Source organism: Lepidochelys kempii, chromosome 18 (genome assembly GCF_965140285.1).
Source record: "Lepidochelys kempii isolate rLepKem1 chromosome 18, rLepKem1.hap1, whole genome shotgun sequence".
Taxonomy (NCBI): Eukaryota; Metazoa; Chordata; order Testudines; family Cheloniidae; genus Lepidochelys; species Lepidochelys kempii.
In genome coordinates this window covers 10036378-10052602 of record NC_136397.1, presented here as the reverse complement: position 1 = coordinate 10052602, position 16225 = coordinate 10036378, and positions in this window count along the sequence as shown.

Here is a 16225-nt window from a genome sequence, read left to right as displayed (position 1 = left end):
CAGCTCTCTGTGGTGATGCTACAACAAAAACATCCCAGCATGCAGTAATGCCAGAGGGTCACCCCTTTGCCCAAAAACTGTGTAGTAAGCTCAAGAATATAAATTCCTTCCCAAGTTTAAGATAATATCCCTCTCTTGATAGCTTGTATTTGGCTGTATTGCATGCTGGGATGTTTTTACAGAAGTATCCCCACATAGAAAGCTGTTTTTTCTCTTCTTTGTAAGCTTGGTCACATACTGTAAGTAGCTTGGTCTAGATAGATAAATTCTATGCAATATTAAGTGATAGGCAGACTGAAACATATATGTGGTAATACATACTCACACACACACATGATTGTGGGGGAATAACATAATAATAATAGTGGAAAATAGCATACAAAGGACCAGATTCATCCCTATGATAACTCCATTGACTACTGCAGATTTGCAGAATGTAGTTGGCCCATTGACTGTTATTTTCAATACTAAAAAAAGAAAAGGAGTACTTGTGGCACCTTAGAGACTATTTTGCAAATACAGACTAACACGGCTGCTACTCTGAAATTTTCAATACTGTTTGTACAAATACATAGTAAGAATATCTCCTCTCAGCCTTCAGCATCATCTCCACCCACTAACTAAATCAGCTCATTAAAGCAGGTACAGAAGTGTGCTTGTTAAACTTTTCTAGAATGTAACCTCCTGAATACTCCATTGTTTTTCTTTTAATCTTTCTAAGAATTCCAGCTCTGAGTGATCAAACGTGTATAGCTATGTTATCTTTTTGGTGGCTCATACACAAGGCCTTCAACTGAAACCCCACCTGCTGTGCTGAGTGGCAAGCAAGAAATTCCACCCTGTGGTGGCTGCCTAAGTAACCAGCAGAGCTAGAGATAAGGAATGTACGCAGTGAAACAGCAACGTAAAAACCTTCAGCATGTCCACCATGCTGCACATTACAGAGGCTGACACTGTCAAATCTTGTAGTGTAGCTACAAATCAAAGTGCTTGGGTAAAGACTCCACTTCAACCCTACTTCTCTTCACTTTGTGAATATAAGACTAATCTGTGGTCTCATTCTCCTCTCACATTGGTGCAAACCCACAATGAGGTCAAAATTGATTCCTGTATTCCCTTTGGTAGATGGCTTTGTGCACTGTTAGACTCCGCAAGGAGAGCTGTGTGTTATTTGGGGCCCCTTGTGCTTGAGGGTCAAGATCAGCTGGGATGCTTGAGCTGACGGGGCATAGATTTGCATGTCAGCAGGCTGGCAGTACGGTGTTCGTGGTGACCCTGGAACTCATCCACCCATGCACCCATCCCCTTTATGCGGCAGAGTCTGCGTTTCATGACCTTTCAGGTATTTGCAAAGATCAGCTGTTTCCTCAGGCATGTTTCAGTGGAAGTGGGAGGAAAGGTTGTCAATTTCCAGTGTGTCAGTGATACTGACCATTGATGTGTGCTTACCTTGTTTTAGTCAACGTGCCAAGAAATGCTGTCCTCCAGTGAATACCCTCTGGGCCCCTGCAGGTGCTACTGGCCCCCCTGCACACCCACAGGGGACACTTGTGCAGGGGGCATTCAGGGTGGGAGGGGAAATAGGACATGGGGTTCTTATGCCCTAGTGATTCTGGCTCATAGGGGCCATTGCCGCTGGGGTTCATCTTAGTGCCAGGGGTCAAACTGGCCTCAGCAGCCTTGAAATTGGCAAGGCACAGGGCACCTCCCCCTCTGAGCCCTGTCTTAGCCCTTGTATCAGCACAGTGATGAGCTTCAGCCTAGCAGAGGTACCCACACTGAAATCCAAAACCTACATAAATTATCCATAAAATAGTACAGGGAGAATAGTGACGACACAGAAAAGGGAATCAGGGTGATAAGGACGCTCTGAATATATAATTTGGAGGCAAAAGCTTGTATTAATTAGAAAAGAGATTAGTGATAATACTTTGTCCTCCTGATCTAAAGATCTCAAATTCCTTTCCGAACATTAACGAATTCAGTGTCATGGCAACTCTTCCCCCTCCATGCACTACAGAAGTGTGTATGTAGCTAATACTAATACGTGATCATTAATACAGCTGGATTTATCGAAGTACAGACTTGACAGCCAAGTGACTTGGCCAAGGTCACAGAGCAAGTCAGTGGCAGAACCAGGGGTCAGATTCTCCATTGCCCTGAGCCTTGAGCAGTCATTGCACTTACTCTACTCTGGGGTGAATAAGGATTCAAGGTGCAGGCTATTGGAGAATCAGACCCCAGGAGTCCTGACCAACTAACTCCCCTAGCTATTCACTATCTCATACAGTTAAAATTAGAGCAGAGGTGGATGCAGCACATCTTCTCTTGAATAACAATCCTAAACACAAGAAGCCAGGAACTGCACATGGGGGCAGTCGGGGAGTGGAGGAGAAATATCTTTACATGGGACATAAATGATGTATGCAAAAGACGAGCAAAGGCAGCAATGGGCTGTCGATGGGAATTTATTCAAAAAGAAGAAAGACATATGCTGCTTAGTAAAGTGACATCTTACATGATAGTTCCAACTCTATATGACAGAGAGCTACCTAGATAAGAGTAGATCAGAATGTCTGCCTTCCATCTGCAAATAGTACTGTCAAAAGAAAAGGAGTACTTGTGGCACCTTAGAGACTAACCAATTTATTTGAGCATAAGCTTTCGTGAGCTACAGCTCACTTCGTCGGATGCATCTGATGAAGTGAGCTGTAGCTCACGAAAGCTTATGCTCAAATAAATTGGTTAGTCTCTAAAGTGCCCCAAGTACTCCTTTTCTTTTTGCGAATACAGACTAACACGGCTGTTACTCTGAAATAGTACTGTGTCATGCAAATAATCCACTAGATGTCAGATTTGCTCCACATTTATCAATCTCATTTAGCAGAACCTTCTGCCCCCTTGTACAAGGCTGTAGGTGTTTTCCATTCACAGTTCCAGGCCACTCACTGTGTGATATGCCAGTGGTCAGAGAGGAACAGTTACAAGTTCCTAGGTCACCCTACAGGGACTGGAGCGCCTTCTTACTGAGATGCCTTTGTGGCCCTCTAGATGTCCATCATAAGGTATATTTGGGGCTGCTGAGATAAGGGGGCATCCCCTATCCCTAGGTCTGAACTCTCATTGGGAATATTTGCCAGCCTGTAGCTGGAAGCCCAGTACTGATCACAAAATTGTACATTAGCAAAGATAACAATGGCAATATTGGAAAAGTCTCTAAAGGTCATTATCTATGTGTCCCCTCTAGGCAGTAACCAGAGCCAGTGCAGGAGAGAGGCCTGTTTATGCCACAGGAGCACAGCCCTCTGCTTCCAGAGGATCCTGGTTACTTACAATATATCCTACTGGGTCTATTCAAACAGGCCTTGCAATGGAAGCAAAGCCAGCTGTTAAGCAGGGCTGCCCCGCCCTGGAGGTTTGCAGTTGTTGATTGGCTGTGCTCATTTTTAAGGGAGAAATCAAACAAGAAATGCCTGATGCAGAACCCTGAGCCTTTGGAGTCATCCTCTCAGCTGCGTCCCAAAGTCTTACCCAGGGATCATGTATCAATATTCAGACGGCGAGGGTAGCACATCCACTAGTGTGAGATCATAGGTGTGTGTACAAGGAGATCACTTTGTTAGCAATCTTCTAGACCCCAGAGCCACCTTGGGAGGTGCCAACTTTTGCTTTTTTCTCTTTCTGGCATTTCTGTAGCATCTTGGCTTCATGTCACAGTAAAAAGAATGGAATAAATTGCACCGGAAAGGATCTGCAGTGTTTCCAGGGATTTTTGTCAATGGTAAAATACAACAGCCTCCTCGCCCGCTTTATTATGGCCTGAGAAGAGGGGGGAATCAAGAGTGAGGGGATAATGTGGAGGCCCAGACACAGGAATTGGAGCACTCAGGATGCATGGGGGGCTTATTTACTCTACAAAAAGTAATGATAAGAGTAAGCCACAGGGCTGATGCATCTATCTCTGGGGTGGAACACAGCAGCTATTTAAAACCCACACAAACATTGCATGGCAGTTCTGGGCAGAAGACTTTATTTTAAACTTGATGGGGGGATAGCTAGGCCATATGTATCTTTCCAAAGGGAATTCGGCCAGGACCCTGCCAGTAGGCACTCCCACACACAGATAGTCATCCTGCCAGGAGGTACAGAAATGGACATGGGCCCACAGTCACACTGCTGGGGTGAAGACTCCCACACTGGCACTGATGGATGATAAGGAAACATGCTGATCATCTAAAAAAGAACCTGGAGCACATCATTGGAATCGCCTGGCCTTACAATTCAGCACTATTGAATAGCCACTGTAAACTGTGACAGACTCTTCCATGTTAGCCCAGCTGTTTTAAGTCTGCCAGGTCCCTATCTATGTACTTATGTGGTCTCCACAACTGTAACATAAGAGTATCTCACACTCTTCAATATATTTATCCTGACAACATCCCTGTACGATTATCCCTGTTTTACAGATGGGAGCTGAGGCACAGAAAGACTAAGGGCCAGATTTTTAAAGGTATTTAGGCACCTCCTATTAAAATCAATGGGAGTTAGGCACCTAAACACCCAGCCCTAAGTGACAGGTCCAAGCTTGCACAGGAGGTCTGTGGCAGAGCAGGGAATTGAATCCAGGGCTTGAGCTAGGGTCCTAACCAGTGTGTGGACTAGTCTTCCTCTCATCTTACAAGTTATTCTTGCAGAGCCAGGCAGCAGGAAAGCACATTCATGGCTACTGAGCACGCTCTGTTCACCATTAGGCAGTCAAAGCATTGCCCCTCCATATTGGGTATGCAGCAATCCACAGGTATAATGGCCGTGGTTAATTGGATATGCTTGTAACTGTTTAAAAATTACAAAGAGTTTAATTATTACAAGAAAACAGAGTGCAATGAGTATAAGTAATGTATTATTATCAGTCATAGGGACCAACCAAGAATGGATCAACAAACTTCCAATGATTTTCATTGACATTATGTAGGCTCCTAACTTCCATTACCTTTGTGGATCTAGGCTCTAAATAGACAAGGTAGATCCAGGGTAGGTGTGATGGGGCATATGCCCCACACTGGCAAATAAAGGGTTACAATGGAGTCTGGGGGTGCAACTAGCCTATTCAGTGGCACCTGGAAGAGAAACAGCTAATTAAGGATTAGACCCAGCTGGGGAGAACCAGACTGGGTGGGCCTATAAGGGAAGGCCTGCAGGGGCCAACGGGTGAGGCCCTAGTAGGGAGCTTATACCCTGTGACAGGCCCTGAAAGGAGAAGGGGGTCTAGGTAGCTGCCAGAGAAGCTAGGAGTTACCCAGAGAAAGTTTCTTAGCACAGACTGAGACAAACTGTGTAGAGAGATGATACTGCAGGGAGAGGGGGCTGGTGAATACAGCTCCATGACAGACGCCTGCAAGCAGGTGAAGGTGGGACATAGTCCAGGGAGCTGGTGAGGATTCATAAGAAATAGACCCTAGCTGCTTCTCAGAAGAATCCTGGATAAGAACCCAGAGGAAAGCATTCTCCTACACTCCCCTGCCCTGCCCCCCACCCCATGGGAGAGGACATAAGCTATGGGAAAGGCTACAAAGGGGGGCTGAAGGCCTGCTAGATGGTCACTAGGTCTCTGGGTTTTTGTTTGAACTTCTTTTAGTTACCACAGAAGGGGACTGTGCTGAAAGGGGACCTGGCGGGAGGGCTGGGACATGAAAGATACTGACTGGAGTAGAATTAAAACAGCAATCAGTAGGGAGTGCTATAACCAAGGACCTGGCCATGCCCTCTCCTGAGGCCTGGAGCTGCTGTGTCAGTGAGGGCAATAGCTTACAGCAGGGAAGCCATGCGGTGGTGGCACGTGTCATGTTAGCTCCAAGGTGGTGGGGTGGGGTGGTTTTTTTTGTTTGTTTGTTTTTTTCCTTTCTGGTGGTGAGCTTTCGTTGGGAGGGGATTGTTAACTGGAAAGTTAGGAACCAGGAGAGTAGGGTGAAGCTGGGGAGAAAAGGGAGGTGTGGAATGAGGCTCAGGTGAAGAGACTGGGGTGGGAGGAGGTTCGGATAAACAGCCAATTGTGCACAGAGAGAAAATCTGTTAAAAACTGAAGAATGTGTTTTCAGTGTCTATGGGTCACTGGATGACCTGCTTTTTGCAGCTGTTCTGCTGGCTTCTGTAGTCATCCCAAACTCAAGACGCTAATCTCTATTCCATGCCACCGGTACCTTATGATAGTAGGATAAGGTCAAAATCCACCTTCCATTGTAGCCTCCCTCTACCTCATTTATCAGTCGCTCAGAGCTTCCTCAGATACCTTCCTTTAGGGCTGAAATTTCCATGCTTGAACTCTCACTGGAGGTGAATTTCTGAAACCCCTTTAAGGGCCTGGTACTTTCCATGCTTGTTCTCCACTGAGCGGTCAATTTCAAGCATCCATCAGCCTTTTTTTGAGTTCTGCACGTGTACACAAATAACAAGTAGAGCAAAGTTGGGTAAACTATGTCCTGCAGGCCGGATCTGGCCCACTAGCCATTTTAATCCAGCCCTTGAGCTCCTGCTGGGAAGGGCAGTCTGGGGCTAGCCCTGTTCCGGCGCTCCAGCTGGGGAGCATGGTTGGGGGCCTCTCCACACAGATCCTGGAAGCAGCGGCATGGCCCCCCTCCAGCTCCTACGCATAGGGGAAGCCAAGAGGCTCCACTCTGCATGCTGCCCCTGCCCGAAGTGCCGCCCCGACATCTCCCATTGGCCGGGAACCGTGGCCAATGGGACCTGAAGGGGCAGTGCCTGCGGGTGGGACATCTGCACCTCTGCGTGGGAGCCGGAGAAGGGACATGCCACTGCTTCTGGGAGGCACTTGAGGTAAGCACTTCCTGAAGCCTGTGCCCCTTAGCCTCCCCCCCAACCCCCTGATCCCCCTCCCACCCTCCAAACCCCTCATTCCCAGCCTTGAGCACCCTCCTGCACCCCAAACCTCTCATCCCCAGCCCGCAACCCCAGCTGGAGCCCTCACCCACCCCCATGCCCCAAACCCCTGCCACAGCTCTGATCCCTTTCCTGCCCTCTGAACCCCTCGGTCCCAGCCCAAAGCACCCTCCTGCACCCCGAGCCCCTCATCCCCCAGCCCCACTCCAGAGCCTGCACCCCCAGACGGAGCCCACACCCTGCCCCAGCCCGGAGTCCCCTCCCACACCCTGAACTCCACATTTCTGGCCCCACCCTGGATCCTGCATCCCCAACCAGAGCCCTCCCCTCCTCCCACACCCCAACCCCAATTTTGTGAGTATTCATGGCCCGCCATACAATTTCTATTCCTAGATGTGGCCCTTGGGCCAAAAAGTTTGTCCACCCCTGAAGCAGAGCACTTACCTCCCCTTTGTGCTAATCTGGTGTAGGTGCTAATGCAACGTAAGGACTAGCCTGTGATTTTAGGCTTTGTGTCTGTGCATGGTAGGAAGGAGGAGTAAATGCTGATTTACTGCAGTTGAGGATCTGGCCTACAATTTAAACTTAGCTTGGTGGCGGGTGTGTCTGTCAGTCTGTCTCTCCCTTTTTGAGAGCCCAAGAGGTACAGCACCAGCAGAGTTAGTCCTCTTGGTACTGTTCCTCATAGGGTTTAACTGGGTGAATGGCGACAAACTGTACAGCTCGCTAATATCCTACCTGAGCAACTTCATGTCCCTCGCTACTGATCCCTCCACAGACAGGGTACGTACAAGCCAGCACCTTCTATTGCTTTAGCTGTCCCCAGGGAAGAGATTGGTTCACTTGGTAGGTTGATGGTCTCTTTGAGGAAGGGGCTAGGAGTACTTTGGAAAGAGGAAACATCTGTGCTTTGCAATCTGTTGTGTAGCCAGATGGCGAGTAAAACTTTATTTAGCAACGGGGGGTAGATCCTTTGCAGAAGAAATTGAAGTAATAGCGGTATCCTTTGTGATAGCTGCTTGCTTCCTTTCTGAAACACAGGACCGCTGGCCGGTCACATTCACATGCTCGCTTTGCACAGGTGGCATTATTTGTGTTCCCTGCAGGAACAAAAGCATTTCTCACTCCAGAACCCTTGTGCGGTAACTAAAAGGCCAGGGACCCACTCGGAGGCCAAGCGCTGAGCAGCTTGTTCCTTCCCTGACCTTCAGCGCTCCAGATGCATGGATGAGGTTTAGCGAAAGAGGAACGAGGCAGCCCTGTTGCTGTAACGCTGCCGGGAATGTTGCAACACTGCAGAGTTCCCAGCTGCTGCCATGCCAATAGCAGGGGTGCCATCAGCGCTGGATTCACGGCCCCATCGCCAGCTTAGGTGCCTTTCCAAACCAGCAGAGTGCAGCCGATTCTCCCCTGCCTCGTGTAGCCCGCTGGCGAGTGTGAGCTACAGGCCCCTGCTCCGTACCAATCCCCAGAGGCTATGTGGTGTGACTGCCCCAGCTACAGAGCTGTAGCAGCTCATGCATTTCACTCCGGAGGTCCCCGGCTCAGTTCCCAGTGTGTTGGCCAAGATGGCGGCTCTGACCATTGCAGTCAGTCACGTCCACTTGGGCATTGTGGGTATAAAATGCTGGAAAATCAGACTGGCAACATTTTACACCCATCTTCACAGGTGTAAATACAGTGACCAATGAGGCCCAGTGGCTCTGGCACTGCAGCACTGGAACGTAAAGGCCCTGCGATCCACCACAGCTGCCTGCCCTGGAACTGGCATTCGGTCAGTCACAGCTCAGAGGTCCTTAACGGTTGTCCTGTCCACTTGCTCTGTAAGATGCCCCCCTAATTGCCTTGGAGGTTGTGGGGAGGAACCAGAAGGACCAGAAGTACTTCCACTTCCTCCCTCCCCAACCTCTAGCTATCCTGTAAGTGCTTTACTTCTTCCCAAAAGCCCCTCTGACTGACTGTTTCTCTTTAGGACACCTAGATTCATAGATTCATAGATATTTAGGTCAGAAGGGACCATTATGATCATCTAGTCTGATCTCCTGCACAACGCAGGCCACAGAATTTCACCCACCACTCCTACAAAAAAACAAACAAAAAAACCCACCTTTGTTCCAATGTCATTGTAAAAGGTTAAAGCAAGAGAACAAGGTCTCAGGTAGATCACCACGGTATCCGTGGCCATTTTAGCCATGCAGAAAATGCTACTCACAGCACATAACATCTTTGTGGATGATGGAGTATCGATAATGATCGAAAAATGGGTGACAGCTCTGGTTGGTTAACTCCTTATAGCAGCAGTCATGGGCATGACAGCACCTTCAGGGAGACGGAAACACAGGAGTGGGGTGGAGAATCTGACCAGGTGAAGTAATGGCCAACATCACCACTACTAGAGGGGAGAGTGTGAGCAAGCCTCCCAAGGAACAGAGTTTGGTCTTGGTTGGGAAAAGCCCCTAGCAGCCCAGATGTTTATCCCAAGTGACGGTCTTAGCTCTGTGTCTCAAATCCAGCTCCTGTCCAAAGCTGGGTGAAACTTTTTGAACAAAATCTTTTTTTCAGCAAAAAATGCAGATGTGGGTTGACTGGAACATTTTGTGAATTGGTGTTGAATTTGCTGAATAGTTTTGGTTGGGGGTGGAGCCTTCAAAACTATTTAGGAAAAAATTGAAAAAACTTCAAAATGGACTGTTCTGATTTTTTTGATTCATAGCTGTTTTAAAATGTCCTTCAATTTTAATTTAAAAAAACCCTAACAAGCCAAAAATCAAATCTAAACAAAACATTTAGTTCAACCTAAAACAACTTTCTGATCTGCCAAAACGTTAAAGTTTGTTCAGGAGCTGGGGTGGGGGGTTGATTGAAATGATTGGGGGGGGGGGGGGTTTGGGTTTTTTTGGGGGGGGAGAGGGAGACTGAACCAAAAAAATCCATTAGATTGAAAACTCCCTGGGGCAGAGCCTGTCTTTGTTCTGTGTATGTACAGCACCTAGCACGAAGGAGCCTATCCGAAACCAGGACCCCAGTGTGGTATAATACAAATAAATACTACCACTAATCACAGGGTTCTACTGGCCCTTTTAAGATTCTAGGGATGAATCACCCCAGCGTGCCTTGACTACAAAGGAGTTTCCATTCTCATATACTCTGGAGAGTTGAGGCGCTCTGCCCCAGATGCTAAAGAGCTTAGTGCAGTTACAACCCTAGGATTTAGGTGCCCAGCTAACTAAATCAGTGCATTGCAAAAATTAGTATTGATACCAGCAGCACTGACCTGAACCAAAACTTACCAGTCTGTCTTATCCAGAGGCTGCCCTCTCCCACCGAGTCCACAGTGGCATCCATACCCATTATAGGAAATTAAGGCACTTTTCCTAGTAATTCTCCGGATCATGAATTTGAAATTGAGGAGGCTGCTGTGGATCATGGTCAAAACTGTGAAAGAGCAGAAAGCGCTTTTCAGGACTTTTCCAAGATGTTTTGCCTTCAAGGAGAATCATTTCCCTGGTCCCTCACCTGACGTACAGAGGGAGGTCAAAATCACTAAGTATTTAGTGACTAAGGGGAGGCTTGTACTGCTTCTGCTTTCATGTTAGCTATAACCTAGCACAGGGAGGAAGGGTAGTCTACCGGTCAAACTACTGCCAGGGACTCAGGAGATATAGGTTCAATTCCTGTTCTGCTACAGATTCAGTGTGTGACCTTGAGCAAGTCACTTAGGGCTGAATGTGCAAAAGGAGTTAGGCGCCCAAACCCCGGTTCCACGACCATGTGATGCACAAAAGTCCTGCTGAAATCCTGTAGGTGCCTAAATGTCTATCTGTTCTTTCTTCTTTTTTTTTTTTTTTCCTCCCTCCCCCTCTCGCCCCTTGGTTTGGAGGTTTTCTTATTTTTGCAGTACAAGTTCCCTCAGCGCCTGTGTTTTGTCTCTGAGCATGTGCACTGCTGCTTCTCCAGGGGGGGCGGGGGGGTCCAGATGTTTATCTCCCACCTAAGCCCCAGAGTGATTCACAAACCAGGGGCATTCAGCCACCTGATTTGCACATGGGGCCTCATCCGGTAGGGATGCTCAGAGGTCTCTTCACAGATCAGGCCCCTCAGGCAAGTTCATACAGAATAGGGGAGGGGGCAGGGCGCAGGATGACAACACTATGCCTTGAACTTTTAGCCCAGTGATTAGGGTGCTCACCTTGGATGTGGGAAACCTGTGTTCAAGTCCCCCTCCACCTGAAGGGGAGAAGGGATTTGAACAGGGAGTTCTCTAACCATTGGACTATGGCGTATTCTGATGTGAGGAAATCCCTCAATCTCTCCTGTTGAATCTGTTGCACTGTGGATAACTAGGGTCAATGGAACAGGGGGCCTGGGTCTCCCACATCCTGGGGGAATGCCCTTATCCCTGTGAGTGGGGTGGGGCTTAGCACACACACCCTGGTCGGCACTGCCCATCGCCTACCTTAGGCAGCTCCCTGCCGATCATGCTGGGTTTGTGGTTCGGGGTCACAGGCACCCATCTCTCCCCGCTATTGCAGAGGAGCGTAGGTATCTAACTCAGGCTTTGTGTATCGCAGTGATTTCTCCCAGGTATCTAATGCCTCTCATGCATTCAGGCCTTAATCTCTCTGCATCAGTTCCCTTTCTGTATTAGGGTGGCCATAGCTCTTTCCTTCCTCACGTGGGTGCTGGGAGGCACTTGGATGCCAGGGTAATAGGGGCTATATAAGTAGCTCACCTGCCCTGGCACTGTTTTCTGCCTGTCACTGAAATAGTCTCATGATCTCGACCAGACAGTCAGGGGCAGCTTAGAAGCTAACAGCAGCTGTGACTCAAACTGATGCCCCCAGGTATATGGGGTCTGAGCTGTGAACAGATGGGCTTGTTTTGAGGGGCTGCGATGCCCTCTGCTGTACGCAGTACAAACAAGCTAGTCCCCCATCCGCCCCGACGGAGTTCCAAGGCATCTGATGAGGATGTGACCGTCTCCTAGCAGAAAGGAGAATCTATAGTGATGGGCACCAGTGCAGAGGGGGTGGAGGAAAGCGTAATGTTAGACCACGTCCTGCAAGGTGGAACTGACCCTTAACCCCAGTGGAGGGGTTCAGCAGTGTTGTTTCTTATGCAATTCTTTATAAAGATGGGCCAGAACCTTTGTTCTGAACAGCCCTGAATTGTGAGCAGGTTTGAAAGCCTACTGCAGAGCTAGAGTTCACTCATGGGCCCAACCCAGGACTGAACTTTGGGGCCTCCAAAATATGGCTTGAGCCGCTCTGTAGCTGCTTGGCAAGATGGCGGTCACTTTGCTGATGGATGCCACTTGGCCTGCCCTCAGGGGCTGGGGGTGTGGGGTTTCCAGTACTCACTGCTGGCTGCCAGTATTGCCATTGGGAAGAGTTTCCACATGTCTGTGCAGAACCTGAGGAAGAAATAGACTCTGGGATCATGTCTGGAGCCAAGCGAAATGTTTCAGATGAGGAGCTTATTTTAAAAAAGATAAAATAAAAATAAAAATACCATTAGGGGTCACAAACTGTTTGCAAATTTAGAGAAGTTTTGATTGAACAAAAAATTGAGGGAAAAGGGGGGCTAGAATTTTTGGAAATGTAGCTGTATTGACTAAATATTTTTGTGTTTTTACAAAAAAAAAAAAAAACCCTTGTTTTGGGTCAAACAAAATATTTTTTTATTTGACCCAAAATGACTTCTCCCGTCCCCATTCATTAGCCCAAATGGGGTGGGGGGGAAATCAGTTATTCACTCAGCTATAGTCATGTCATAGCTACAGCCAAACGTTCAATGGCAGCTCCAGAACAACCCACTGGCTGCAAACCAAAGGGACTGCATGAGTTCCTGGAATAATTCCAGACCAAGGCCTCAAACGCACCCCGTAACAAATGGAGCATGCGTGTGCTTCTAGTTACCCAGTGGTGTTGTCCTTTCCTTTATACAGACCTGATGCCTTAGGGATGAATCTCCCATAGCCCCTGCCTCAGCCAGAAAGCTGCCTGACGTAAGTGGATCCTTAGCTGATGCATCAGCTGGGTGTAACTGGGATAATTCAGAGCATCCTTGGAGTTCATTAGTTCTCCCCCCCACCCCCCCTTGGAATTCACTGTGACTGTGACGCTTGGAGTGTTCGCACAGCAAAAGGTTTACGTGTGGAACTTGCTGCTCCTGGAGATCTGCTGAGAATGGATTTTTAAAAGGTCTGGGTAACTTTATGACCATAGTTAACACCTGCAACTAAGAAAGCTAAGGGTAACGATCATGTTTTAGGGTGTACAGTGGTCTCTGTCAGGGCTCAGGATAATATAGCAATGTACAACATAGCACAACTGGCCATAATAATCCTTTGAGGGGGAGAATCACCTTTTATTGGGAGGGCGACAGCCTAACACTAGGCCAACACAGTCTGATCCAGTACGAGAACGCCTGTGTTCTTACCCCGTAACCCCAAAACAACAGCTCAGGGTGGCAATGAAGCTGGATCTCCCATGCCATCCATTACCTCAATGATGAAGTGTCACAGTAAACATTCCAGCTCCCAGTCCCATCTCCATTCCTAAGCGCTGCAGGGCTCGATTTCCCCTCCTTTCCAGTACTCCCTCGTCATGACACCCCGCATGCCTCATTCCCTTATTACAGTCGTGCCTATAATTCTCTATCCATGTCTCCAGCTGTTGTTCCCACTTCATTCCAGCTTTCCTTGTCTCCATTATTTCCCTCACCATTCCAAAACCTCTTGTTCCTGTTCCATTCTGAACCCCATCATTCCAATAGCCACCCGCACCGTGTGTGTGTGGGAGAGAGAGACACACTCACACACACACACGATGGTTTGCTCTAACATGAGTAGAGGCTTGCAAACCTGGACACGCTGCAGAGCCTACAGATGGACTGTTGCTTCATTAACATCTGTGCAGCCAGCATTTCGTTCCATGTTTTCTCAGGCATTTAGGACCTGATCCAAAGCCCATTCAAGTCAATGGAAAGACTCCAATCGGGACTTGATTTCAAGGGTAAAGTTGTTTGGGTGGGTTTGTTTAATCTTGATGCTGGCCGTAATTAGCTGTTTTTCTTGGTCCGTTCTGTTGCCCCAATATAAATACATTGGTGAATGTATTTATCGGATCCAGGACTTTGATTGGCACTTTGCAGTTAGAAGTCAAATACCAATGAATAATAAAAGGTCTTCTGAGCAGGATGCCAAAGAATTCATGTATGGAGCAAAGCTGGAGAAATCTGCCTTTCTAATGGTTTTACATATTTTTTTAAAAAAGGAGAGAGAGAGCAAAAATACCATCTGGGAATGCCAAGTTTACAGCAAGAGATCTTACCTGCTGGCAAATGCCTCCTGGCTGGAGAAATCAGGCAGAAGAGCCCAAGAGGACAACTGTGGCAGCTACAGAGGCTGGAGTTATGGGGCAGCTGCTGCTAAGAGGTGGGGAACTTCCCTTTGAGGGAGCCAGGAGCTATGGCTGAGATGTGCCTTGTGCTTGGCTGGTAGATCACTCAGACCATATCGGCATTCTCTGGATGATTTCTCAAATAAGGTAATTCCCCAGTCACATGAAGGGAGGATGATCCCATCTCAGGGCTTCTCGCCAGCCACCCTTTTTCCTGGTTTGTTAAAGCTCACTTTTCAGAGGTATAAAACAACGGTGCATTAAAGTGAAAGAGCAGCTGGGCAGTTTTGCTCATCTTGCCACAGCAGGTCAGGGGATCACGTTTTGGTTACGTCCTTTGGATCAGGTCCGAAGGTTACGTTCCTTCCTCCCTCCCCTGTGCACTGCTGATTACAGGAATTTCTGGCTACAATTACTGCAAAGAAATGTATTTTTCAAGGTAAAAGTTTGTATAATATGCGTCGCGCTGTAAACGGGCAGGTACATACTAACTTAAATAAAAGGAGTGTGCTGTAACTAATTCAGTGCTTCCTTGGCAATTGGGTCGAGGGGAACAAGCACTGGGGGAGGGATAGCTCAGTGGTTTTGAGCATTGGCCTGCTAAACCCAGGATTGTGAGTTCAATCCTTGAGGGGGCCATTTAGGGATCTGGGGCAAAAATTGGAGATTGGTCCTGCTTTGAGCAGGGGGTTGGACTAGATGACCTCCTGAGGTCCCTTCCAGCCCTGATATTCTACAAAAGAACCCCGTCTACTCAACCTGCTTCTGAGTCAGCCTGCTCATTCTCCCACAGATTCCCCACTCCATAGCTTCCTCCTTCTCCTTGTGGGGGCGGAATGGCTTATTTCGCCATAAATGTCACCAGGATGCATGAATACTTGGTGTTCTGCAGCGGTAGTGAGTCTCTTGAAGGCTGAAATAGCAAGTCAAAAAAAAAAAAAAAAAGACTATTTTGTCTTTGCTTTTTTCTTCTCCTCTAGCAACTGTGGAGGGTCAGAGAATTTCTTCTGTTTTTTTTCTTTTCTTTTTTTTCCTATTTCATCAGAAATTCCAGGGCCTGATTTAGCTGGAGGACCTTGGGGATCACTGGAGGCCCTGAAATGGGACGTTGTATCTAGAGTCAACCTAGGATTAAGTTTCTCCTCCCCACTCAAATTGGGGTTGAGAGGGCTGCAAAGTCAGGTGTCAGCTTCCAGCTGTGATGCCATATTTCAGATCCTCACCAGATTGGCATAGTCCTCCAGGGAAAAATAAGTAATCACCTGCTATTTCTTGTGTAAAAAACCAACTACCCCTGGATAAACTTTTTGGGGCTGCCTATAGGTATCTTAAGGCTCCAGTTCTGCAAACACTTATATGTGCTTTACTACTAAAATGAGGCGTCCCATTGAAATTAATGAAACAGCTCATAAAGTTAAGCACTTGCATGATCAGGGCCTAAAGGAGCAATAAAGGGACAACCAATTGATTTAGCTTTGCAGTTCACGTTAAAGGTACCAGAGCCATCAGCATTGCTGCCATAGTCCTGGTGTAACTGGACTGGAGAAGGTGGGATAGAAAGGGTTGTTTTTTTTTTAAATAGCTTGTGTGAGGGGAGAGAATTAGGAAATGTCTCAGCCTCCCCTAACTGGGTCAATCTCTGATTTTGTAGCTGTGTGCCATGGCTATCAAAGGGCTAGATGTGCAGCCCTTACTCATGGTGTTGAGCATTTCCTCACGTGAATAAGGACTCAAACACCTGATCCAGCCCCCATTGAAGTCCATGATGATCTTTCCAGCCATTTCAGTGGGAGTTGTACTGAGGCCTGGCATAAGAGCGGGTTGCATAATCCAGCCCTGTTAAACCATCCAGGGGTTGAACATCCAAAAGGCCTTGTGGTCTTTCCATCATTCTTTTAACAGGATCTTCTATGGCATTAAAGAACTTT